Here is a 24219-nt window from a genome sequence, read left to right on the forward strand (position 1 = left end):
AATAAAATACCCATGCAAGACTTGAAGCCATATGAAAAATGCTTATTTAATTTGGATCATATCTCTCATTTTGGCTGGATGGTTGCAGTCAAAGAGCTGTGGTCAACAGCTTAATGTCTAAGTGGAGATCAGTAATGAGTAGTGTTCCTCAGGGACCAGTGTTGTTTAACATCTTTATCGGTGGCATGGAGAGTGGGATTCAGTGCACCGTCAGGAAGGCTGACAATGACACCAAGCTGTGTGGTGCAGCTGACAGTTGATAGCTGGAGGGAAGGGATGCCATCCAGAGGGACCTGGACAGGCTTGAGAGGTGGGCCTGTGCGAACCTCATGAAGTTCAACAAGGCCAAGTGCAAGGTCCTGCATCTGGGCCGGGGCAATCCCAAGCACAAATACAGGCTGGGTGGAGAATGGACTGAAAGCAGCCCTGAGGAGAAGGACCTGTGGATGTTGGTGGATGAGAAGCTCAACATGTCCTGGTTTCGGCTAGAACAGAGTTAATTTTCCTCCTAGTAACTGGTAGGGTGCTATGTTTTGGATTAGGATGAGAAGAGTGCTGATAACGTGCTGATGTTTTAATTGTTGCAGAGCAGTGCTTACACCAAGCCAAGGACTTTTCAGCTTCTCGCTCTGTCCTGCCAGCAGGCAGGCTGGGGGTGCAGCAGGAGCTGGGAGGGGACAGACCCAGGACAGCTGACCCAAACTGGCCAAAGGGGTATTCCATACCATCTGACGTCATGCTAAACAATATATAGGGGTGGCTAGCTGGGGTGGGGGGGCCGGCTGCTCGGGGATAGGCTGGGCATCGGTCAGCGGGTGGTGAGCAATTGCATTGTGCATCACTTGTTTTCTTACACATTATTAGTAGTAGCATTATTATCATTACTGTTATTATTTCTGTCTTAATAAACTGTCTTTAGCTCAACCCACAGGCTTTTATTTTCTTCTGATTCCCTCCCCCATCCCAGAGAGGTTGGAGTGGGGGAGGGTGAGCGAACGGCTGTGTGGTGCTTAGCTGCTGGCCGGGTTAAACCACAACAGTCCTTTTTGGCGCCCAGTGTGGGGCGTGAAGTGTTGAGATAACGACAGATCTGACCAGAGTGTGTTAAACCACAACTGGTATAAGTATTAGATCTGATTAATAGTTGCTAGTCACAATGTTGATTTTTTTGATCTCAGGTCTGCTGTGCCTATTTTCCAAATTGAGTAATATAGCACATAACTTTCTGTATGTGCTCCCTGTCCTGCTGTGATAAATTAGCGGGTGTTTGTTCATTGTCTTTAAAAGGAATTCAGAGGATCTGCTGAGAAGATAAGGTTTTGCAATTTACGACCTTGTTAAGGGGGAAGACTAAGCAAGTAGATAGTGGGGAGGGGGTGTTGGATAAACATCCTTGGTAAAACAAAGACTCTGTGAAATACTGTTTCCCGCTTCACTACCCTCCCCCTTGAACACGAGCACAACGCATGATCATTGAAAGAAAAACAACGACCCCCAACAACGAACTGCGCAGCTTCAGAAGGTCCAACAAGTCCTGACAAACCGAAACTTGGATGCTATAAAACGGCGACACTGAAAAGGGAAAGTTGCGTGCTGTGGTGGAGCGGAGACTCCCCAGCCGCCCAGCGCTGTTTTGCTTGTGCCTGCTTACTTAATTAATAAAATATTTCTGATAGACCAAGAAATTTGTATGGTCTCACTTATAACAAATTTGGTGCCGTGACTCGGATGAAGGCGGATTGACTGGGAATCCCTCTAGGGGAGGCGCCCCGCCGATTCTGGAGGCCCCGGGAACGGGAAATCCCGCTCGAGCCCTTCACCGACGAACCCAAAATTAGGCACAAGCAAATAAAACCGGTAACCCCAAGCAATCTTTGTGCACGAAGACCGAACGAAGACCCACGGGGTGGGTAAGTATAGGCCGGTGATCCGTTCGGTTGGGGTTGGTGATCCCGGAGTGCGTCTGTGTGAGACGTCCAATTGCGGACGAAGTGAGTGCGGACCCCTCAGTAGTGCGGTTCCCACATCCCGCGAGGGACTGGGCCACGACCAGGGGGAAGCGGCTGTGTGTGTGTGTGAAGGCACTCCGGAAGATGGGACAGAAGAAGAGTAAGCCTTCTGGTCCCATGGGTGGGGTAATGCCTAGTACTAGGTTGCCCCCTATTCCCCCAGATAGTCCACTGGGGTTAATGATTAAGAATTGGAGTGATTCCCCTTTTAGGCGGGGAAAGGATAAAGTAAAAATGATTCATTATTGTGTTGAAGTTTGGGGAGGTAGGCAAATTATTGGCCCATATTCGGGTCGTTTGAAGACTGGGTTTGCCAAGCCTTAAACATTTATGTAAGTGCAAAGGAACCTTTTTGTTTAGAGGAGAGCGAATATGCGAGCCTTTGGATTGGCTCAGAGAATCGAGTTAATCTGTACCCTCTGTACCCTTTAAAAGAAAAAGGAGGGGCAAAATTACAAATTGTGGAGCAAGAGATAAAGTACCTGGGTCACCAGTTAAGTAAGGGGACTAAGAAGTTAGACCCAGGCAGAATCAGTGGAATATTGGCTTTAGCATCCCCGCGAACTAAAAAGCAGGTACGGCAACTGTTAGGGTTGACCGGATACTGTAGACAATGGATAAGAAGATTATAGTGGAAAGGTTAAATTTTTATATAACAAGCTGAATAAGGATGGATTACTCAAATGGACAAAAGAAGATGAGGAACGACTGAACAAGTTAAAGGAGGAACTAGTACGCCCCCCCCAGTGTTAAGCTTACCAGATTTAAGGAGGCTGTTTTGTGGTTTTTTTTTGTGAACAGCGCAGAAGGCACAGCATATGGAGTGCTGGCCCAAGAATGGGCAGGGAGTAAAAAAAAAAAAAAAAAAAACCTGTGGCCTATTTGTCTAAATTATTGGATCCGGTTAGCCGGGGTTGGCCAAACTGTTTGCAGGTAGTGGTAGCTGCTGCCTTGTTAGCGGAAGAAGCACAGAAGATCACTTTTGGGGGGGAAATGAAAGTAATATCTCTACACAATATATGCGGGGTACTGCAACAGAAGGCAGAGAAATGGATCACTGACGCCAGATTATTAAAATATGAAGGAATTTTGATTTCCTCTCCAAAATTAACCTTAGGAACAACCTCCCTACAGAACCCTGCTCAATTTCTTTATGGGGAACCAAATGAGTCCTTAGGACATGATTGCCTCCGAAATATAGAAGAGCAAACGAAATTGAGACCTGATCTAGAGGAGGTGGAATTACCCATCGGTGAACAGATATATGTGGATGGTTCCTCGAGAGTAGTCGAGGGAAAGCAAAAATCAGGATACGCGTTAGTAAACGAGAAAACATTTGAGATAGTGGAATCTGGACCTTTGAGCCCTAGCTGGTCTGCCCAAGCTTGCGAGCTATATGCCATATTGCAGGCCCTAAAATTGTTGAAAAATAAAAGCGGTACAATATATACAGATTCAAAATATGCTTATGGGGTAGTACATACATTTGGTAAAATATGGAAAGAAAGGGGGCTCATCAATTCACAAGGAAAGGGTTTAATACATCAGGAATTGATTACCCAGGTTTTACAAGCTATCAGAGAGCCCAAAGAAATTGCCGTAGTACATATAAAAGGGCATCAAAAAGGCCTCACCCCTCAGGTTAGGGGTAATAATCTAGCAGATCAGGAGGCAAAAAGGGCGGCATTAATGAGTATAAGAATTAGAAGAACGAGGGAAGATTGCCCAGACTGTGGGAAATACTTAATACTTATACTTAATATATAATAATTAATATAATAATTAATAATATAATAATATATAATAATGCTTAATATAATACTTAATACTGTGGGAAAGGCTTAAAGGAATTTCCATGTTATGATTGCTGGAGTGAATGGGGAGTTGATGGGATTGAATGCAATTGTTCAGAGGAAGAAAGCCCGCCTTATAAAAACTGCTACAAGTGCGGGCCGACTAACTCCCTGTGGTCGAATGGACCCATTCCCCTCCCCTTACTCTGTTTCACTAATACAGAAGAAGACAAGATGACACAAATGGGGGTTCAAAAAAAAAAAAAACCGATAAAGGGAAATGGGTACTGCCTGATGGACGGGAAGTGTTACCAAAATCAGTAGCTATGAGGGTGCTACGGAGATTTCATGAACAGACGCACTGGGGTACTCAGGCGTTGGTGGATCAATTTGCCACATATTATATGTGTATAGGGATTTATAATATAGCAAAGAGGATCGTAAATGATTGCATAACTTGTCGGAGGGTAAATGCTCAACACATGAGAAAAAGGGTCCCGGGAGGAGGACGAGAATTGGCACATCGACCTTTTGCAAAGATTCAATTAGATTTTACTGAACTTCCAAAAACGGGGCGATATAGATACTTATTAGTTATTGTAGACCACCTCACAAACTTTGTTGAAGCATTCCCTACGGCAAGGGCCACAGCTCAAACCGTGGTAAAGATATTATTAGAAAGCATCATACCCAGATACGGGGTAATAGAAGCAATTGACTCTGATCGAGGCCCACACTTTGTGTCAAAGGTATCCCGAGACACGATGAAGGCTCTGGGAATTAAATGGGAATATCACACTCCCTGGCATCCTCAGAGTTCGGGAAAGGTAGAACGAATGAATGGTGAAATTAAAAGCAACTAACAAAGCTTATGATAGAGACTAAAACCTCCTGGGTGAAATGTTTACCGCTTGCACTATTGAATATCTGGACATAGCCCCGAGCCGATGTCGGAATCTCACCTTTTGAAAGGCTGTATGGTATGCCTTATGATTTAGAGATGCCATCTGATCACCCCCAGGTACAGGATATCCAATTAAAACCTTATTTAATACAGCTTATGAACCAACGGAGGGAGTTGCAAGCGAAAGGCTTGGTGGCTAGATATAGCAATCCATAGGATACAACCTGGAGATAGGGTTCTAATTAAGACATGGAAAGAAACGTCTTTAACACCACGGTGGGGAGGCCCCTATGTTGTTTTACTTATCACAGAGACGGCTATCCGGACGGCTGAGAAGGGGTGAACGCATGCCAGTCGCGTGAAAGGATCGATCCAGAAAAGCAAATGGGAAGCGGTGGAAGGCCCTGATGACTTAAAGCTCACGTTGAAACGAACTCGATAAGTATGGTCTAACTGTCTATGTATCGTAAAAAAAAAAAAGGAGGAAAGGGGACCCTGTTTGATCAGAAAAAGGTCGCGGTTACCTGAGAAACTCCCCTGAAGAACACTGCTGCTGCCAAGAAGAACTTGCACCTTGTAGTTCGCTGCAACCGAACTGACAAGCGAGGCAGAGAGTGAAACGGTGGGGAATTACGTGGCCAGGTAAAGAACTCTGGAAAATGGGCCCTAGCCATTTTTTTTTGCGATACATAGTAATGGGTACGATTGTTTACACTGTTCCTGGGTCTGCGCACCCTCACAAACCTTTTAAATGGAGCCTGATTAGATGGGAAGATCACCATGTTGTTCAGCAGATAACTACTGCTGGGGGACTGATAGGGAAGGCATCATCTATATAAAGAAGGAAGAGACTAAGAGTCCCCAACGGGTGGGACCAAATCAGGAACTGTCGGGGAGTGTTTTGAGGATTCAGCCTACACAAGCTTTTAGAATGCTAACTCCTAATAGCCCTAAACCACTGGAGGTTGCTAATAAATCAGTAAACCCGGAGTATGGGATTAGAAATGAAGGGGTGACCGGGAATAACATATGGAGAATCATGAATGCTAGTTATCAGTTGTTGAATCAACCAAATCCAGACGTGCCTAGACCTTGCTGGTTATGTCTTGATATAAGGCCCTCATATTACGACGCCATTGGGGATCTGGGAGAAACCACCCGTTCAAACGAAACCGATCCCCCACAATGCCATTGGGGAAGGGATGTAGGAATAACATTAACGGAAGTAACTGGGAATGGCAGGTGTGTAGGCACGGTCCCTAGTGAGAAGTTCCATCTATGCAATATTACAGAAAATGTTACACAATTAGACAAAGAAAAATGGTTAATACCAGCAGATAACACCAGATGGGTATGTTCGTCTCTGGGGGTAACTCCATGCTTATCTTTGAAATTGTTCAACTCGTCTCATGATTTTTGTGTACAGGTAGTAATTATACCTAGGATTCTTTACCATTCTGAGGAGTATATGTACATCCAACATGCTATGGCAAAAAAAAACACTTAAGGAAGAGAGAGCCTATTACGGCTGTCACTTTAGCCACTCTGATGATTCTGGGGGCTGCAGGAGCCGGAACTGAAATTACCTCTCTGGTAAAACAAAGCCAAGAATTTACCTCTCTACGCATTGCTGTAGATGAGGATTTGGCCCGTATCGAGCAATCTATATCAGCTTTAGAGAAATCTGTATGACAAAATCGTAGGGGATTAGATCTGATTTTTCTACAACAAGGAGGATTGTGTGCAGCCCTACGAGAGGAGTGTTGCGTATATGCAGATCATACTGGAGTAGTAAGGGATACAATGACTAAATTGAGAGAAGGGCTAGAAAAACGAAAAATAGAAAATGAAGCCCACCAGAATTGGTATGAATCCTGGTTTAATTACTCACTTTGGCTCACTACACTGCTATCAACTATAGCAGGACCTTTGTTGCTGCTCATATTAACACTAACTTTTGTACCATGTATATTCAATCGAATAATCGCGATTGTAAAAAAAACCGATTAGAGGCAGCTCACCTTATGCTTGTGCGTGCGAAATATGAATCTCTTGAACAGGAGGAGGATGACGCAGAAACTTTAATATTGAGCAAACAAGTGCTTCAAAAATTCATCAATGAACAAAATATGTTAGAAAAAGAAAAAGGAGGGATTGTGATAAATTAGCGGGTGTTTGTTCATTGTCTTTAAAAGGAATTCAGAGGATCTGCTGAGAAGATAAGGTTTTGCAATTTACGACCTTGTTAAGGGGGAAGACTAAGCAAGTAGATAGTGGGGAGGGGGTGTTGGATAAACATCCTTGGTAAAACAAAGACTCTGTGAAATACTGTTTCCCGCTTCACTACCCTCCCCCTTGAACACGAGCACAACGCATGATCATTGAAAGAAAAACAACGACCCCCAACAACGAACTGCGCAGCTTCAGAAGGTCCAACAAGTCCTGACAAACCGAAACTTGGATGCTATAAAACGGCGACACTGAAAAGGGAAAGTTGCGTGCTGTGGTGGAGCGGAGACTCCCCAGCCGCCCAGCGCTGTTTTGCTTGTGCCTGCTTACTTAATTAATAAAATATTTCTGATAGACCAAGAAATTTGTATGGTCTCACTTATAACAGAGAGATTTAGAAATCCCACCACCACCCCCACTCTATGTACCACCGCCTGCACCAACGGCCCCTGTCCCTAACGGACTTTGCGAGCCAATAATATCAGACTAATCAGAGGAATCAGAGTCAGATCATGAGATACAAGGGCCAATAACTAGAAGTAGGGCAAGAAATCAAAAGATTGATCTAGGAGGAGGATTGTATCCGTTGCGAGAAATAGCAATGGGAGGACCCCAGCCGGGGATGGGATATGTAGCAGTCCCCCTTAACTCAGGGGATGTTAGAGATTTTAAAAAAGAAATGGGAAGCCTGTTGGAGGACCCACTGGGGGTAGCAGATCGAGTAGATCAATTCCTGGGTCCCAATATATATACCTGGGAGGAATTACAGTCCATCCTGGGAATTCTCTTTACATTAGAGGAAAGAGGAATGATTAGGCGTGCTGGTATGCGAATTTGGGATCAGCAGCACCAGCAGGGGCCAGCTGCAGACGTAAAGTGGCCAATGCAGCAGCCCAATTGGAACAACCAAGACCCTATACACCAAGGGCATATGCAAGACTTAAGAACAATCATAATTCAGGGAATACGAGAATCTGTCCCTAGGGGACAGAACATAAAGCTTTCAATGAACAACAAAAAAAGGATGAAACCCCAACAGAATGGTTAGAAAGACTGCGAAAGAACTTGCAGTTATATAGTGGTCTGGATCCTGGAACCCCGGTCGGGGAGGCATTACTCAAAGCTCAGTTTGTAGCAAAATCATGGATAGATATTAGAAAAAAAATAGAGAAGATAGAAGGTTGGCAGGACAGAGGGTTAGATGAACTCCTGAGGGAAGCACAGAAGGTGTATGTTCGTAGAGAAAATGAAAAGGAACGGAAGCAAGTGCGTATGATGGTGGCAGCGGTACGGGAGGGACAGAGAGGAGTTGGGTTGAATCGGAGGTTTGGCCTCATGCATGGGAAATTCAGAAAGGAGAAAAAGAGTGGCCAGGGACAAAGAAATGTGACCTGTTTCTATTGCAACACAAAGGGTCACATGAAAAGAGAGTGCAGACAGAAGAAGGAAGATGAGAAGATGTTCAAAACTGAATAGGGGTGTCAGGGGCTCTATCTGCTGGGGATCCGAAATAAAAATGAGCCCTTGATAAAACTAAAAGTGGGTCCCCAGCGTGAGGAGGTGGAATTCCTCGTAGATACAAGGGCTGAAAGATCAACAGTTCAAACCTTACCCACTGGATGTAGGGCCTCTACAGAAAAAGTGCAGGTGATCGGAGCAAAGGGGGAGCCCTTTGGGGTCCCTGTTATAAAGGAAGTAACCATTGAATCTGATTCTAAAGAGGGTAAGGGATCTTTGCTCCTAGTACCGGAGGCCGAATATAATCTGTTAGATAGGGATTTAATAATAGAGTTAGGAATAGGGTTAGAAGTGATAGGTAAAAGGTTAGAAATTAAGTTGTGCCCGCTTCGAGTAGAAGACGAAGCGAATATTAATCCTGAAGTCTGGTGTAAGAAATGGTCCAGCAATTCGTGCCACTAAGGGGTTTTGAAGGGTTAACATTGAGGCCTGGGTTTAGGCGAGAAGAGAACAAAGGGATTTCTTCGGAGAAAAACTGCTGACTTTGCACGAATGTGCAGTAACTTCTGACAGCCGGCCAAGAGACCACTAGATAAGGAGGAAGAATATGAGCCTCCCTGTCCGAGCGGCCCCCGAGAAACTAACAGAGACTGATAAGCAGGCGCACCTGGGAGGACTTCGGATTCGGGAAACCAATTATAATAACCCTGCCTCTTCTAGAAGTAGTAATGAATATGTATTAGCCTAGGAGCATAAAAACCAACTGCCTTACGTAACAGGTGTGCGTCCCGGTGGAGCAGAGACTCCCGGCGCACCCAGCGCTGTTTGCTTGCCTCTATTCGTTTAATAAATTGTAAACTCTGATTGTAATCCTATTTGGGACTCAGTCATTTATAACAATTGGGGGCTCGTCCGGGATGGTCTTGGTTCCTGAATTCTGACTTGATCTAGGAGGGGCGCCCCCACCATTTGGTGGCTCCTGTTCGAGTCAGGTCAGGGCTAATGCCATCCTGAACCTGAATAAGGGCAAGCAAAGATTTAGATTTTTTTATGAGCTCCCTTTTGCCGGCTGCAGCACTATATTTTGCCCGTAATTCTGCGCGCGAAGATCCGAACGAAGACGACGGAGTCGTAAGTATTTAAGGCGTATACCGTTCGGTTGGGTGGGTTTCGGTTGCCTGTGTGTGTGAGAGTGTGACTGAGACGGAACGTAGTTCCGAAGCGATTGTGGAGGTCTTCTAACCGCGGTTCCAATCTCCCGCGAGGGACTTGGCCGGTGAAGGACCAAAGCGATTCCTATAGGATTCGTGGGTGGGTGATAGGTCCTAAACCCCCTGCAAGACACTCTCACTAAGGCAACCAAGGGCTGTAGGAATTGCCACAGTAAAATTCCTAGATGGGTCAGACAAAATTGAAGACCCGGGACCAGAGAAAAGGGAGCAAATTACCAGACATACCACCAGAAAGTCCATTAGGGATAATGATTAGAAATTGGAACGATAGGGGCCCCAGAAAAGGAAAAAAGTAAATTAAAAATGGTTCAGTATTGTATGACAGAATGGCCGAAGGAGCCTTTAAGACCACATGTCTTTTGGCCCGTTTTCGGATCCTTTGAAGACTGGGTTTGCCAGGCCTTAAATATACATGTTAATTCAAAGGAACCTTTTAGCCAGGAGGAAAGTGATTATGCAGGATTATGGATCAGGATCTCACGTCCTTTTCCAGCCTCAATATTTACACTAAAAGCAGACGAGAAGTTTGACGAAGAAGAGAACAAAAAAATAAAAAATAAAAAAAAAAGGAAAAAGAAAAAGATGATGAATGGGAGTCATTGGATAACCTACCACCTCTATATCCTAACAATCCACCCCCGGTGGTGCATCTTGTAATCCTGTTTTGTTCTTAAATGTTTTGACTGTGTCAAGGAGGAAGGTGGGAGCATTATCTAAGTAACAGTTTAGAAGTTTGGGTATATTCGCGGTGGTGTTCGGTCAGTTTCCCAAGTATCGGGGGAGCGGGGCTGACTGATTATCAAAGTGGTAGAACGGAGAGTCACTTCTTTGGTGGTTCGGGCCTGAGCCCTGGGAATTTGGTAAGAAGGGGGAGAGCGAATTTATTTAGGCCTCAGTACCTTTTTAAACCCCCATCTTGACGGATACACAGGAGTGATTCCTTGTTTTGTGTAGGCTTACTAACAAAGTGCATGAGAAAAATTAGCATTTGGCTTGAAATTCGGTCTTATTGAAATGTAAATTTTGTGGAAAAGGTGTTATTGTTTGTCTAGAAGACAGAAGGCTGAGTGCTTCAGGTGTTTTTCCGAAGTCCTGCGGATTTATGATTGGAATGGGGCTCATTAATAATCTGAAATAGTAAAGTTTGTATGTGGAAAGAAGAGTTTAATCCCAGAGAATTGGGACATTTGGGAAGAAGATTAGGAAAAGATAGTAAAAACCTGCAATAAAAAGGTTTGCGTGGAAATTGAAACAAGGGACAGTAACTAATATAAATAAATAAAAGGGAATGGGAAATCAAGGAAAAGGGGAAAATCCAAAAAAAAAAGACGTCCTAAAAAAGAAAAAGCCTCCTTGGGTGCATATTGGCACATTGGAAGGATATTGTTAGAAATGGGGGCACAGAAAGCAAGAGGACTTTCACTAAGTATTGCAATCAATGGTGGCCACTATATAAACTAAATGGCCACTTTATGGATCAATCGACTATAACAGTGTCTTGCAATTAATGTTTTTGAGGAGAGAAGGAAAATAGGATGAAATGTTGTATAGTGATATGTTGTTTCAGCATGTTGGAGGGAAAAGGTTTGGAATTAAGTTGGCCCCTGACTGAGCCTTTGGTGTTGGCATTAGAAAAGTACGGGCTGGAGAAAGATAAAGGAAGTGTTAAAAGGGTTGTTGAAGGTGTTAAAGGTTGTGTGGCATGTAGTATTTAACAGAGCTGTTTGAAGTTGAATGAGCAGGGAAAGAGGATGTAGGAATGTTAATAGTTCCGTCTCAACCCGAGGCTGAGATCTCTAAATCGCGGGTGTGAGCCCTCTGGGGCAGGGGGACCGTGATGGGTCCGAGAGAGTTGTCGTGGAAACAGAAAAGCAGCTAACTCTTGAAACAACCTGAGTTCCTGTGTGAGCTCAGATTGCCAATGGGACCGCTCAGGGAACTTTCAACGATTGCATTCCCCTGACCGACCCCCTCACTGAGACCCTAATCACCCCGGAAATTATGTAAATACTAAAATCTGGTTAAATTGGCTATTGGGAATTGAGAATCTGTTCCAACAAGGTCCAAAAGAAACCCCTATGGAATTTATGGAATTTTTGAATTTCTGGACCAACTTTGAAATGCAATGAAAAAAAAAAAATGGACCTGGCTTAAAAAAAAAAAAAAAAAAAGAGAGAGAGGCAACTGGCTAGCCTCTTTCCAGGGCAATCAGCCCCTGATATCAGAAAGAAATTGTCTTAGGCTGCAGGACAAACTTACAACAGTCAGGAATGATGGGGACCTGGGGCATCTACCCTAGCAGGTCCACTAGTTGAAATAAAGCTAGGAAACGAAGACAGAGGCTTGAATTTTTTGTTGGTTATGGGAGCTTCTTTCTCTGTGTTAATTAGGCTGTAAATGTAATAGGAGCAACATATTCAGTTAAATAGTTTAAAAGGACGATTAGGAACTAAGACAACTACAATAATTGGAGCCACAGGGAAAGAGGAGGAATGGTCATTCTTACAACCCCTTGATTTGCGTTTTGGGGGTAAGGAACTAACCCATGAATTTTAGTATGTACCAGAATGCCCGATGCCACTCTTGGGACGGGATCTATTAGCCAAATTAATTGCATCAATAACCTTTGAGGATGGAGAATTAATAATGAAGGTACCTGAGTCCAAAGTAGGCCAAATCCTAATGATCAAAGATAAACCCTTTGTTAATATTCCAAGAGAAGTAGAAAATGCAGTTATAGCAACAGTACGGGAAACAGATGTACCAGGGAAGTCGAAACTGGCACAACTGGTAAAGGTGGAATTAAAGGAAGGAGCCAAACCTGTTTGAATCAAACAATATCCACTTAAGATAGAAGCTAGGCACGGGAATGGTGAAAATTATTGACAAATTTCTCAAATATCAGATTCTGGAAGAATGTAAATCGGAATACAATACTCCAATTTTTCCAGTAAAGAAGCCGAATGGCGAGTATAGATCTGTACAAGATCTTAGAGCAAAAAATGAAATAACAAAGGATATTCACCCAGTAGTAGCTAATCCTTAAACATTGTTAACATCTGTGAAAGAGAAATATAAATGGTTTACCGTGATAGATTTAAAGGATGCCTTCTTTTGCATACCTCTTGATAAAGATAGTAGAAAATTATTTGCCTTCAAATGGGAAAACGTATTGAAGTTTTTGGACCACATATGGTAACAACCGTTTTGGAACAAAGGGGGGGGGGGGCACTGGTTATCACCCAGCCGGATGGTGAAATATCAGGCAATACTAACTGAACAAGATGACATAACCTTGAAAACGACTAACCTGTTATATCCAGCAGTATTTCTAGGAACCGTTCCAGAAGAAGGACCGTTGGAACACAATTGTGTGGAAATAATCGAACATACGCCAGCCACAAAGATTTGAAGGATGTACCCCTTGAAAGGTATTCAGTGGGAATACCACACTCCGTGGCACCCACAAAGCTTAGGGAAAGTAGAAAGGATGAATCAAACAATAAAACAACAATTGGCTAAGTTAATGATCGAGACACAGCTGCCCTGGACGAAATGCTTACCATTGGCACTTTTAAACATAAGAACTAAACCACACAGTGAGACTGGATTATCATCATATGAAATGTTATATGGTATGCCTTATTCTCAAGGGATGCCCCTAGGGAACAATGTAGTTGAGGATCATAGTATCCAGAAATACATAATTACCATTGGAAGGAGATTACAGGAGATAAGAGAAATTGGGATGATGACTCAGACACCACCTTTAGGATTTGCTATTCATAAAATACAACCAGGAGACAAGGTCTTAATAAAAACCTGGAGAGAAGAATCATTGAACCCCCGATGGGAGGGACTGTACCTTGTTTTACTTACTACTGAAACAGCTGTGAGAACAGCAGAAAGGGGTTGGACCCACGCATCCAGAATAAAAGGACCAATAACTACCGAAGCCTGGAGGGTTGAGTCCACTCCTGGGGAACTGAAACTGAGACTAAAGAGGAACTGATATCCCAGCAATGAGGTTCTGCATGAATTAAGGGCACTGGATAAAGAGGACAAGGCTGAAGGGAGGAAAGGGAGAAGGCAAGACCGGGGTAGGACCCTCCACTGCGGCGTGTATGGTCTACCGAGGGAGGCAACCCCTATGGGTATTGACCGCCGAGTGAGGGTGCCTCGACCGGACTTCTCCCACACCAAGATCAGTTTGTCCTGAGAAAAATAACATGAGAACCTTTTAAACCCATAATAAAATTGTGATTAGTTTTTCCAGGAGCTGGATCACCCTGAAGGGTTGAATGGTAACACAAGCTCTGAAAGCGGGCCCAACCCCATGATTGAAGGCGCTTCCCACACTCTCAAGATTGGACGGCGAAAAAGGCTTATAATATGACAGGTCGCCAAAGAGAACTGAATTGTGACTGTAAGTGGAAACCCAACGTGGGAGCTTGGAAGCGTGCATATACGAGTACAAACGGGGCAGACATTGTAACAGGACCACTCGGTAACAAGGACACTGTGTATTATCACGCCCCAAAGGGTAAAGATGGATGGGATGGTCATTTTCCAAACGGGACGTGGGCCCTAAAGGGACATTATTGGGTGTGTGGCAAACATGCTTACAAGAGGCTACCCGGAAACTGGTCGGGAATATGCTATGTGGGGTACATAAGACCCTTGTTCTTTTTATTGTCACAAACACAAGGAAATCATTTAGGAATAAGATTATATGATGACCTGAACAGAGTAAAACGATCTATTGATACTTCCTTAGCCGGGGATAGTGCCCAAAAATGGGGAAAGGATGAATGGCCTCCTGAAAGAATCATACAGCATTATGGGCCAGCTACCTGGAACCCGAATGAGTTGGTATCAGGAGCCCGAGAACCTATTTATAATTTGAACCGAATAATTAGGTCGCAAGCTATCCTCGAAGTTGTAACCAATCAAACAGTGACGACCTTGGATCTTCTGGATGACCAATCCACTCAGATGAGGAATGCTATCTTTCAACATAGAATGGTCTTAGACTATTTACTAGCAGAAGAAGGGGGAGTGTGTGGAAAACTGAACGATTCTAATTGTTGTTTACAAATTGATGATAATGGAAAAGTGGTTAAGCAGATAACAAAGGAAATTAAAAAGCTAGCCCACGTCCCAGTACAAACTTGGAAGGGTATGGATTGGGATTTCTTTTCATGGTTGCCTGGTGAACCATGGGTTAAAAGGATGCTGTTTTTATTTTTATGTGGTATAGTGACATTATTGTTTATACCTTGTATGATACCTTGCTTTACGTTGTTGATACGGCGAGTAATAAATAGCACCCAATTTGTGATGACTTCAGTGGAGAGAAAAGGTGACGTGTCGATAATGATGCTTAAGAAGTGGACACCCCGAGAACTGACTGATGAAATCCAATTGTTACTGACAAAGGTTGAAGGAGAGACACGAATTGATGATTAAAAAAAAAAAAAAGGGAGGAATTGTAAGAAATGGTCCAGCAATTCGTGCCACTAAGGGGTTTTGAAGGGTTAACATTGAGGCCTGGGTTTAGGCGAGAAGAGAACAAAGGGATTTCTTCGGAGAAAAACTGCTGACTTTGCACGAATGTGCAGTAACTTCTGACAGCCGGCCAAGAGACCACTAGATAAGGAGGAAGAATATGAGCCTCCCTGTCCGAGCGGCCCCCGAGAAACTAACAGAGACTGATAAGCAGGCGCACCTGGGAGGACTTCGGATTCGGGAAACCAATTATAATAACCCTGCCTCTTCTAGAAGTAGTAATGAATATGTATTAGCCTAGGAGCATAAAAACCAACTGCCTTACGTAACAGGTGTGCGTCCCGGTGGAGCAGAGACTCCCGGCGCACCCAGCGCTGTTTGCTTGCCTCTATTCGTTTAATAAATTGTAAACTCTGATTGTAATCCTATTTGGGACTCAGTCATTTATAACATCTGGTATACCTCAAAAAGCGTAGGGAAATTGAATATAAGACCTTTCAAAGTAACTGTAAAAAAAACAGAAATACCGATTAGGATAAAACAATACCCTCTTTCAGAAGAAGGAAGGAGAGGGCTGAAACCTGAGATCCAAAGATTATTGCAGCAAGGGCTGTTGGAGCCCTGTATGTCTCCTTTTAACACTCCTATCTTACCAGTAAAAAAGAAAGATGGTAATGTGGGAATAGAAATGTTGTTTTTGCAGTGTTACATTGTATAGAAGGAAGGAACGTGGTATTGAGATGTGCTTACAGTGATAAGAAAGCTCAGCAGGTGACCTCCTAAAATGCAGACAACCAGACTCCTTAGAGCAATCAGGTGAAAATCACTATGTGAAGTCAAGCCAGATAAGGGGAGAAAACATTACCATCTCAAAAACAGGCTGGCAACTGAAGGCCAGGCATTGTCTGTGAAGCATCAGATAGATTGTGAACCTGGATTACCCACTCCAGTGGGGAAACAGGGGAGGGTCCTGTCATCAAAAAGTATATAAACTGTGTTTTGGAACTAGGAGGTGCGCTCTCCTGCTTGTGGGGCGCCCGCCATTGCAATCGCGAATAAATTACTACTTCACTGAGATCCTCGCCTGAGCCTAAGTTATTGGCTATGGAGTGTTTCTCACAGTAAATACAGTCTAGTACATGATTTAAGGGAAATTAATAAAAAAACTGTTGCCAGGTTCCCTGTGGTGGCAAACCCACACACCCTGTTGAGCCACCTACATCCGGAGGATCAATGGTATAGTGCGATCGATCTGAAAGATGCATTTTGGGCATGCCCTCTGGACGAGAAATCTAGGGACTATTTTGCTTTCAAATGGGAGGACCCAGACACACATAGAAAACAACAGCTGAGGTGGACAGTTTTGCCTCAAGGTTTTACAGAATCCCCAAACTTGTTCGGGCAAGCCTTGGAGCAAATTTTACAAGAATATAATAGGATACCGGTGTAAGAAATGGTCCAGCAATTCGTGCCACTAAGGGGTTTTGAAGGGTTAACATTGAGGCCTGGGTTTAGGCGAGAAGAGAACAAAGGGATTTCTTCGGAGAAAAACTGCTGACTTTGCACGAATGTGCAGTAACTTCTGACAGCCGGCCAAGAGACCACTAGATAAGGAGGAAGAATATGAGCCTCCCTGTCTCCCTGTCCGAGCGGCCCCCGAGAAAGTAACAGAGACTGATAAGCAGGTGCACCTGGAAGGACGTCGGATTCGGGAAACCAATTATAATAACCTTGCCTCTTTTAGAAGTAGTAATAAATATGTATTAGCCTAGGAGTATAAAAAATTAGATGCCTTACGTAACGGGTGTGCGTCCCGGTGGAGCAGAGACTCCCGGCGCACCCAGCGCTGTTTGCTTGCCTCTATTCGTTTAATAAATTGTAAACTCTGATTGTAATCCTATTTGGGACTCAGTCATTTATAACAATTGGGGGCTCGTCCGGGATGGTCTTGGTTCCTGAATTCTGACTTGATCTAGGAGGGGCGCCCCCACCATTTGGTGGCTCCTGTTCGAGTCAGGTCGGGACTAATGCCATCTCGAACCTGAATAAGGGCAAGCAAAGATTTAGATTTTTATGAGCTCCCTTTTGCCGGCTGCAGCACTATATTTTGCCCGTAATTCTGCGCGCGAAGATCCGAACGAAGACGACGGAGTCGTAAGTATTTAATGTGTATACCGTTCGGTTGGGTGGGATTCGGTTGCCTGTGTGTGTGTGAGAGTGTGATTGAGACGGAACGTAGTTCCGAAGCGATTGTGGAGGTCTTCTAACCGCGGTTCCAATCTCCCGCGAGGGACTTGGCCGGTGAAGGACCGAAGCGATTCCTATAGGATTCGTGGGCGGGTGATAGGTCCTAAACCCCCTGCAAGACACTCTCACTAAGGCAACCAAGGGCTGTAGGAATTGCCACAGTAAAATTCCTAGATGGGTCAGATTAAATCGAAGACCCAGGACCAGAGAAAAGGGAGCAAATTACCAGACATACCACCAGAAAGTCCATTAGGGATAATGATTAGAAATTGGAACGATAGGGGCCCCAGAAAAGGAAAAAGCAAAGTAAAAATGATTCAGTATTGTATGATAGAATGGCCAAAGGAGCCTTTAAGACCACATGTCTTTTGGCCTATTTTCGGATCTTTTGAAGACTGGGTTTGCCAGGCTTTAAATCTACATGTTAACTCAAAGGAACCTTTTAGTCAGGAGGAAAGTGATTATGCAAGATTATGGATCAGGACTTCACGTCCTTTTCCAGCCTCAGTATTTACACTAAAAACAGAGGAGGAGTTTGAAGAAGGAGAAGAAAAACGGGAAAAAGAAAAAGAGGATAAATGGGAGCCATTAGATAATTTACCACCTCTATATTCTAACAATCCACCTCTGGCAGTGGCCCCACCTCCGGCAGCTGTGGTATCTCCACCGCCGACAGCACCGGAATCAGACCGACCCCCGGCTGCATGTACGAGAAGTAGGACTGCCACATATGAGGGAGCTTCTCTATATCCCTTAAGAGAGGTACCCCTGGGAGGCAATCAGGGAGGCATTGGGTTTGTGGCAGTCCCCTTAAATACCACAGATGTAAGGAATTTCAAGAAAGAAATGGGGGCCTTATTAGATGACCCCCTCGGAGTAGCTGAAAGACTGGACCAATTCCTAGGTCCCAATACTTATACCTGGGAAGAAATACAGTCCATTTTAGGGATCTTATTTACTGTCGAGGAAAAAGGAATGATTAGGCAAGCTGGAATGAGAATGTGGGAGAGACAGAATCAGGCAGGACCCCCAGGAGACCAAAAATGGCCAAACGTGGATCCCCACTGGGATCATCAACAACCCCAAGGAAGACAGAATATGAGGGATTTGAGAACATTAATCATACAGGGAATAAGGGAAGCTGTTCCCCGAGGGCAAAACATTAATAAAGCATTTAATGAACAACAAGGGAAAGACGAATCTCCAACAGAATGGTTGGAGAGATTAAGGAGAAGTTTACAAATGTATTCTGGAATTGACCCGAATACGGTGGCTGGAACTGCACTCCTTAGAACGCAATTTGTAGCTAAATCCTGGGGGGACATAAGGAGGAAATTAGAGAAGCTGGAAGATTGGCAAGAGAGGGGATTAGAAGAGTTACTTAGGGAAGCACAGAAAGTATATGTTAGGAGAGATGAGGAAAAACAAAAAGCAAAAGCTAAGATTTTTGTAGCAGCAGTAAGAGAAAGTCAGAGAAATAAGACTCTGTCCGGAGAAAGGAGGGAGAAGGGAATAGAGAAAGCCCCTAGGGGGCAGTCTTGTCGAGAGAAATACACCATTCCCGCTTGTTACTATTGCAACAAGAAGGGACACATTCAGAGGAACTGTCGTAAGCGGGAACAAGATGAGAAAACATTCAAAGAAGAATAGGGGTGTCAGGGGCTATATCTTCTGGGGACGTCAACATCAACGGAGCCCTTGATAAAACTACTAATTGGTCCCCATAAAGAGGAAGTTTTGTTTTTAGTGGACACAGGAGCTGAAAAATCTACTATTCAAAAACTTCCAAAAGGAGTAGAGGAAGGGAACAATTATATGTCAGTGATAGGGGCAAAAGGAGAGCCTTTTAGAGTGCCTGTCTTGAAAAATGTAAAAGTAGAAACTGGGAAGAAAACTTATGTTAATGATTTTCTTTTGCTCCCTGAAGCGGAGTACAATTTACTGGGGAGAGATTTGATTTTAAGATTGAATTTGAGCATTCAGAGTCAAGGGGACGAATTGCAGATTAAATTATACACTTTGACACAAAAAGATGAAGAAGTCATTAACCCTTTAGTATGGTATAAGGAGGGGGAGACTGGAAGGATAGAAATGGACCCCATAAATATTCAAATAATGGATCCCCATCATCCAATCCGAGTCAAACAATACCCTATACCAATGGAGGGTCGAAAGGGGTTAAAACCTGTGGTTGACAGACTTCTGGAAAAAGGAACTTTAGAACCGTGCATGTCGCCTCATAATACACCCATCCTCCCCGTAAAAAAATCGGATGGGTCATACAGGATGGTGCAAGACCTGAGAGCTGTAAATCAGCGAACACTCGCTAAATTCCCTGTGGTGGCAAATCCTTATACTTTATTGAGTCGCATATCTCCCAAACATACCTGGTATAGTGTAATAGATCTGAAAGATGCATTTTGGGCCTGCCCTCTGGATGAGAGATCCAGAGATTATTTTGCCTTCGAGTGGGAGGACCCCGAAACGGGACGAAAACAACAATTAAGATGGACTGTGCTACCACAGGGGTTTACAGAGTCACCAAATCTATTTGGACAAACTTTAGAAAAAATTTTACAAGATTTCACGTTACCTAGGGGGGTCAAATTATTGCAATATGTGGATGATCTATTAATAGCAGGAGAAACTGAAGAGGGAACCCGAGAAGCTACTATTAAATTGCTAAACTTTTTAGGGGAAAGGAGATTAAAGGTGTCTCGATCGAAATTACAGTTTGTGGAACAGGAAGTAAAATACTTGGGGCACTGGCTGAGTAAGGGGAAAAAGAAATTAGATCCTGACAGGGTATTAGGGATTCTATCTTTAAGACCCCCACAAACTAAAAAGGAAATTCGGCAAGTATTGGGATTATTAGGATATTGTAGACCGTGGCTTGAAGGCTACAGTGAAAAGGTCAAATTCTTATATGAGAAATTAACTAATAACCAGCTTAAGTGGTTCACAGAGGATGATCAGAAATTTGAGGAAATAAAAAGGGCTTTAATACAGGCACCTGTACTGAGCCTTCCAGATCTGGAAAAACCTTTCTATCTCTTTGTAAATACATCGAACCAAACAGCATATGGAGTTCTCACTCAAGATTGGGCAGGGATTAAGAAACCTGTAGGGTATTGCTCTAGGTTGCTTGATCCAGTAAGCAGAGGGTGGCCTGCTTGTCTTCAAGCTCTGGTCGCTACAGCATTACTAATAGAAGAAGTTAGGAAGATTACCTTTAGTGCTCCTTTAAAGGTGTATACTCCACACAATGTTAGAAGTGTCTTACAGCAAAAAGCAGAAAAATGGTTAACGGATAGTCGGATCCTAAAGTATGAAGCAATACTAATTGACTCACCTGACTTAGAACTGAGGGTAACCTCTGCTCAGAGCCCAGCACAATTTTTGTTCGGAGAACCACAGGAGGGAGTACAACATAACTGTTTAGAGGTAATTGAGACTCAGACAACAGTGAGGCCGGATTTAAAGGATGCTGAGTTGGAGAAAGGAGAGGCACTGTTTGTAGATGGCTCCTCCCGAGTAGTGGAAGGAAAAAGAAAATCAGGATATGCAATAATTAATAAGAACTTAGAACCTGTGGAATCCGGACCTTTGAGCCCATCATGGTCAGCTCAGGCTTGTGAGCTGTATGCCCTATGTAGGGCCCTGGAACTATTAAAAGGGAAAAGTGGGACGATATATACAGACTCTAAATATGCATATGGGGTGGTCCATACTTTTGGAAAAATTTGGGAAGAAAGAGGTCTAATTAATACTCAAGGGAGGAATCTTATACATCAAGAGTTAATAATAAAAATTTTAAGGGCATTAAGAGAACCAAAGGAGATAGCAGTGGTACATGTAAGAGGACACCAAAAGGGATTGGATTATCGAATCAGAGGAAATAATCTAGCAGATAAGGAGGCCCAGGAAGCAGCCCTGAGGACTCAGGTTGTTAAAATCAATGTGATACGAGAGGAAGAAAGGCGAGAAAGAGAAGAAAAGAAATTTACCCCTGAAGAACAAGCAAAATTGGAGAAAATAGGGGCTAAGTTAGAACAAGGAGAATGGACACTGCCTGACGGGCGAGAGATATTGCCAAAAGCCTATGCGAGGCAAATACTGGAACGTTTACATGCACAAACACATTGGGGTATGAAGGCATTAAGCGATCATTTCCTTAAACAATTTGGTTGCATTGGAATTTTTGAAATAGCGAAACAAATTACACAAGGTTGTTTAACTTGTCAGAAAATAAATAAGAAAGTGTTTCGACAAGCAGCTATGGGAGGGAGAAAAACAGCTTATAGGCCTTTCGAGAAAGTACAAGTTGATTTCACTGAATTGCCCAAGGTAGGGAGAATGAAATATCTATTGGTAATCGTAGATCATTTAACACAATGGGTAGAAGCTTATCCTGTAGCACGAGCTACTGCACAGACAGTGGTAAAAATTTTATTGGAACATTTAATACCAAGGTATGGGATAATCCAGTACATTGATTCTGATCAGGGCACACACTTTACTTCTAAAATAATAAAATTGTTGTGTCAATCATTAGGTATTCAGTGGGAATACCACACTCCCTGGCACCCACAGAGCTCAGGGAAAGTAGAAAGGATGAATCAAACAATAAAACAACAATTGACTAAGTTAATGATCGAGACACAGCTGCCCTGGACGAAATGCTTACCATTGGCACTTTTAAACATAAGAACTAAACCACACAGTGAGACTGGATTATCATCATATGAAATGTTATATGGTATGCCTTATTCTCAAGGGATGCCCCTAGGGAACAATGTAATTGAGGATCATAGTATCCAGAAATACATAATTACCATTGGAAGGAGATTACAGGAGCTAAGAGAAATTGGGATGACGACTCAGACACCACCTTTAGGATTTGCTATTCATAAGATACAACCAGGAGACAAGGTCTTAATAAAAACCTGGAGAGAAGAATCATTGAACCCCCGATGGGAGGGACCGTACCTTGTTTTACTTACTACTGAAACAGCTGTGAGAACAGCAGAAAGGGGTTGGACCCACGCATCCAGAATAAAAGGACCAATAACTACCAAAGCCTGGAGGGTTGAGTCCACTCCTGGGGAACTGAAACTGAGACTAAAGAGGAACTGATATCCCAGCAATGAGGTTCTGCATGAATTAAGGGCACTGGATAAAGAGGACAAGGCTGAAGGGAGGAAAGGGAGAAGGCAAGACCGGGGTAGGACCCTCCACTGCAGCGTGTATGGTCTACCGAGGGAGGCAACCCCTATGGGTATTGACCGCCGAGTGAGAGTGCCTCGACCGGACTTCTCCCACACCAAGATCAGTTTGTCCTGAGAAAAATAACATGAGAACCTTTTAAACCCATAATAAAATTGTGATTAGTTTTTCCAGGAGCTGGATCACCCTGAAGGGCTGAATGGTAACACAAGCTCTGAAAGCGGGCCCAACCCCATGATTGAAGGCGCTTCCCACACTCTCAAGATTGGACGGCGAAAAAGGCTTATAATATGACAGGTCGCCAAAGAGAACTGAATTGTGACTGTAAGTGGAAACCCAACGTGGGAGCTTGGAAGCGTGCATATACGAGTACAAAGGGGCAGACATTGTAACAGGACCACTCGGTAACAAGGACACTCTGTATTATCACGCCCCAAAGGGTAAAGATGGATGGGATGGTCATTTTCCAAACGGGACGTGGGCCCTAAAGGGACATTATTGGGTGTGTGGCAAACATGCTTACAAGAGGCTACCCGGAAACTGGTCGGGAATATGCTATGTGGGGTACATAAGACCCTTGTTCTTTTTATTGTCACAAACACAAGGAAATCATTTAGGAATAAGACTATATGATGACCTGAACAGAGTAAAACGATCTTCCTTAACCGGGGATAGTGCCCAAAAATGGGGAAAGGATGAATGGCCTCCTGAAAGAATCATACAGCATTATGGGCCAGCTACCTGGAACCCGAATGAGTTGGTATCAGGAGCCCGAGAACCTATTTATAATTTGAACCGAATAATTAGGTCGCAAGCTATCCTCGAAGTTGTAACCAATCAAACAGCGACAACCTTGGATCTTCTGGCTGATCAATCCACTCAGATGAGGAATGCTATCTTTCAACGTAGAATGGTCTTAGACTATTTACTAGCAGAAGAAGGGGGAGTGTGTGGAAAACTGAACGATTCTAATTGTTGTTTACAAATTGATGATAATGGAAAAGTGGTTAAGCAGATAACAAAAGAAATTAAAAAGCTAGCCCACGTCCCAGTACAAACTTGGAAGGGTATGGATTGGGATTTCTTTTCATGGTTGCCCGGTGGACCATGGGTTAAAAGGATGCTATTTTTGTGTGGTGTAATGACATTATTGTTTATACCTTGTATGATACCTTGCTTTACGTTGTTGATACGGCGGATAATAAATAGCACCCAATTTGTGATGACTTTGGGAGAGAAAAGGTGATGTGTCGATAATGATGCTTAAGAAATGGACACCCCGAGAACTGACTGATGAAATCCAACTGCTACTAACAAAAGTTGAAGAAGAGACACGAATTGATGATATTAAAAAAAAAAAGGGGAGGAATTGTAAGGAATAGTCCAGCAATTCGTGCCACTAAGGGGTGTGAAGGGTTAACATTGAGGCCTGGGTTTAGGCGAGAAGAGAACAAAGGGATTTCTTCAGAGAAAAACTGCTGACTCTGCACAGACGTGCAGTAACTTCTGACAGCCGGCCAAGAGACCACTAGATAAGGAGGAAGAATATGAGCCTCCCTGTCCGAGCGGCCCCCGAGAAACTAACAGAGACTGATAAGCAGGCGCACCTGGGA

General features: G+C 43.6%; 1 protein-coding gene and 2 long non-coding RNA genes across 16 annotated transcripts in view; 2 read left to right on the forward strand and 1 right to left on the reverse strand.

Annotated features, from left to right (window-relative positions):
- Positions 1 to 24219, reverse strand: part of LOC308184728 (transcription factor RFX3-like) — a 248621-nt gene that overhangs the window by 213453 nt on the left and 10949 nt on the right. The window lies entirely within an intron of this gene.
- Positions 900 to 7299, forward strand: LOC308184916. The gene is made up of 2 exons (XR_013943035.1): positions 900 to 1910; positions 6902 to 7299. It is a non-coding gene; the product is annotated as an uncharacterized lncRNA (long non-coding RNA).
- Positions 8827 to 15159, forward strand: LOC308184870. The gene is made up of 2 exons (XR_013942978.1): positions 8827 to 13056; positions 13893 to 15159. It is a non-coding gene; the product is annotated as an uncharacterized lncRNA (long non-coding RNA).

The sequence above is a fragment of the Anser brachyrhynchus genome, assembly GCF_964034855.1.
Source record: "Anser brachyrhynchus genome assembly, chromosome: W".
NCBI lineage: Eukaryota > Metazoa > Chordata > Aves > Anseriformes > Anatidae > Anser > Anser brachyrhynchus.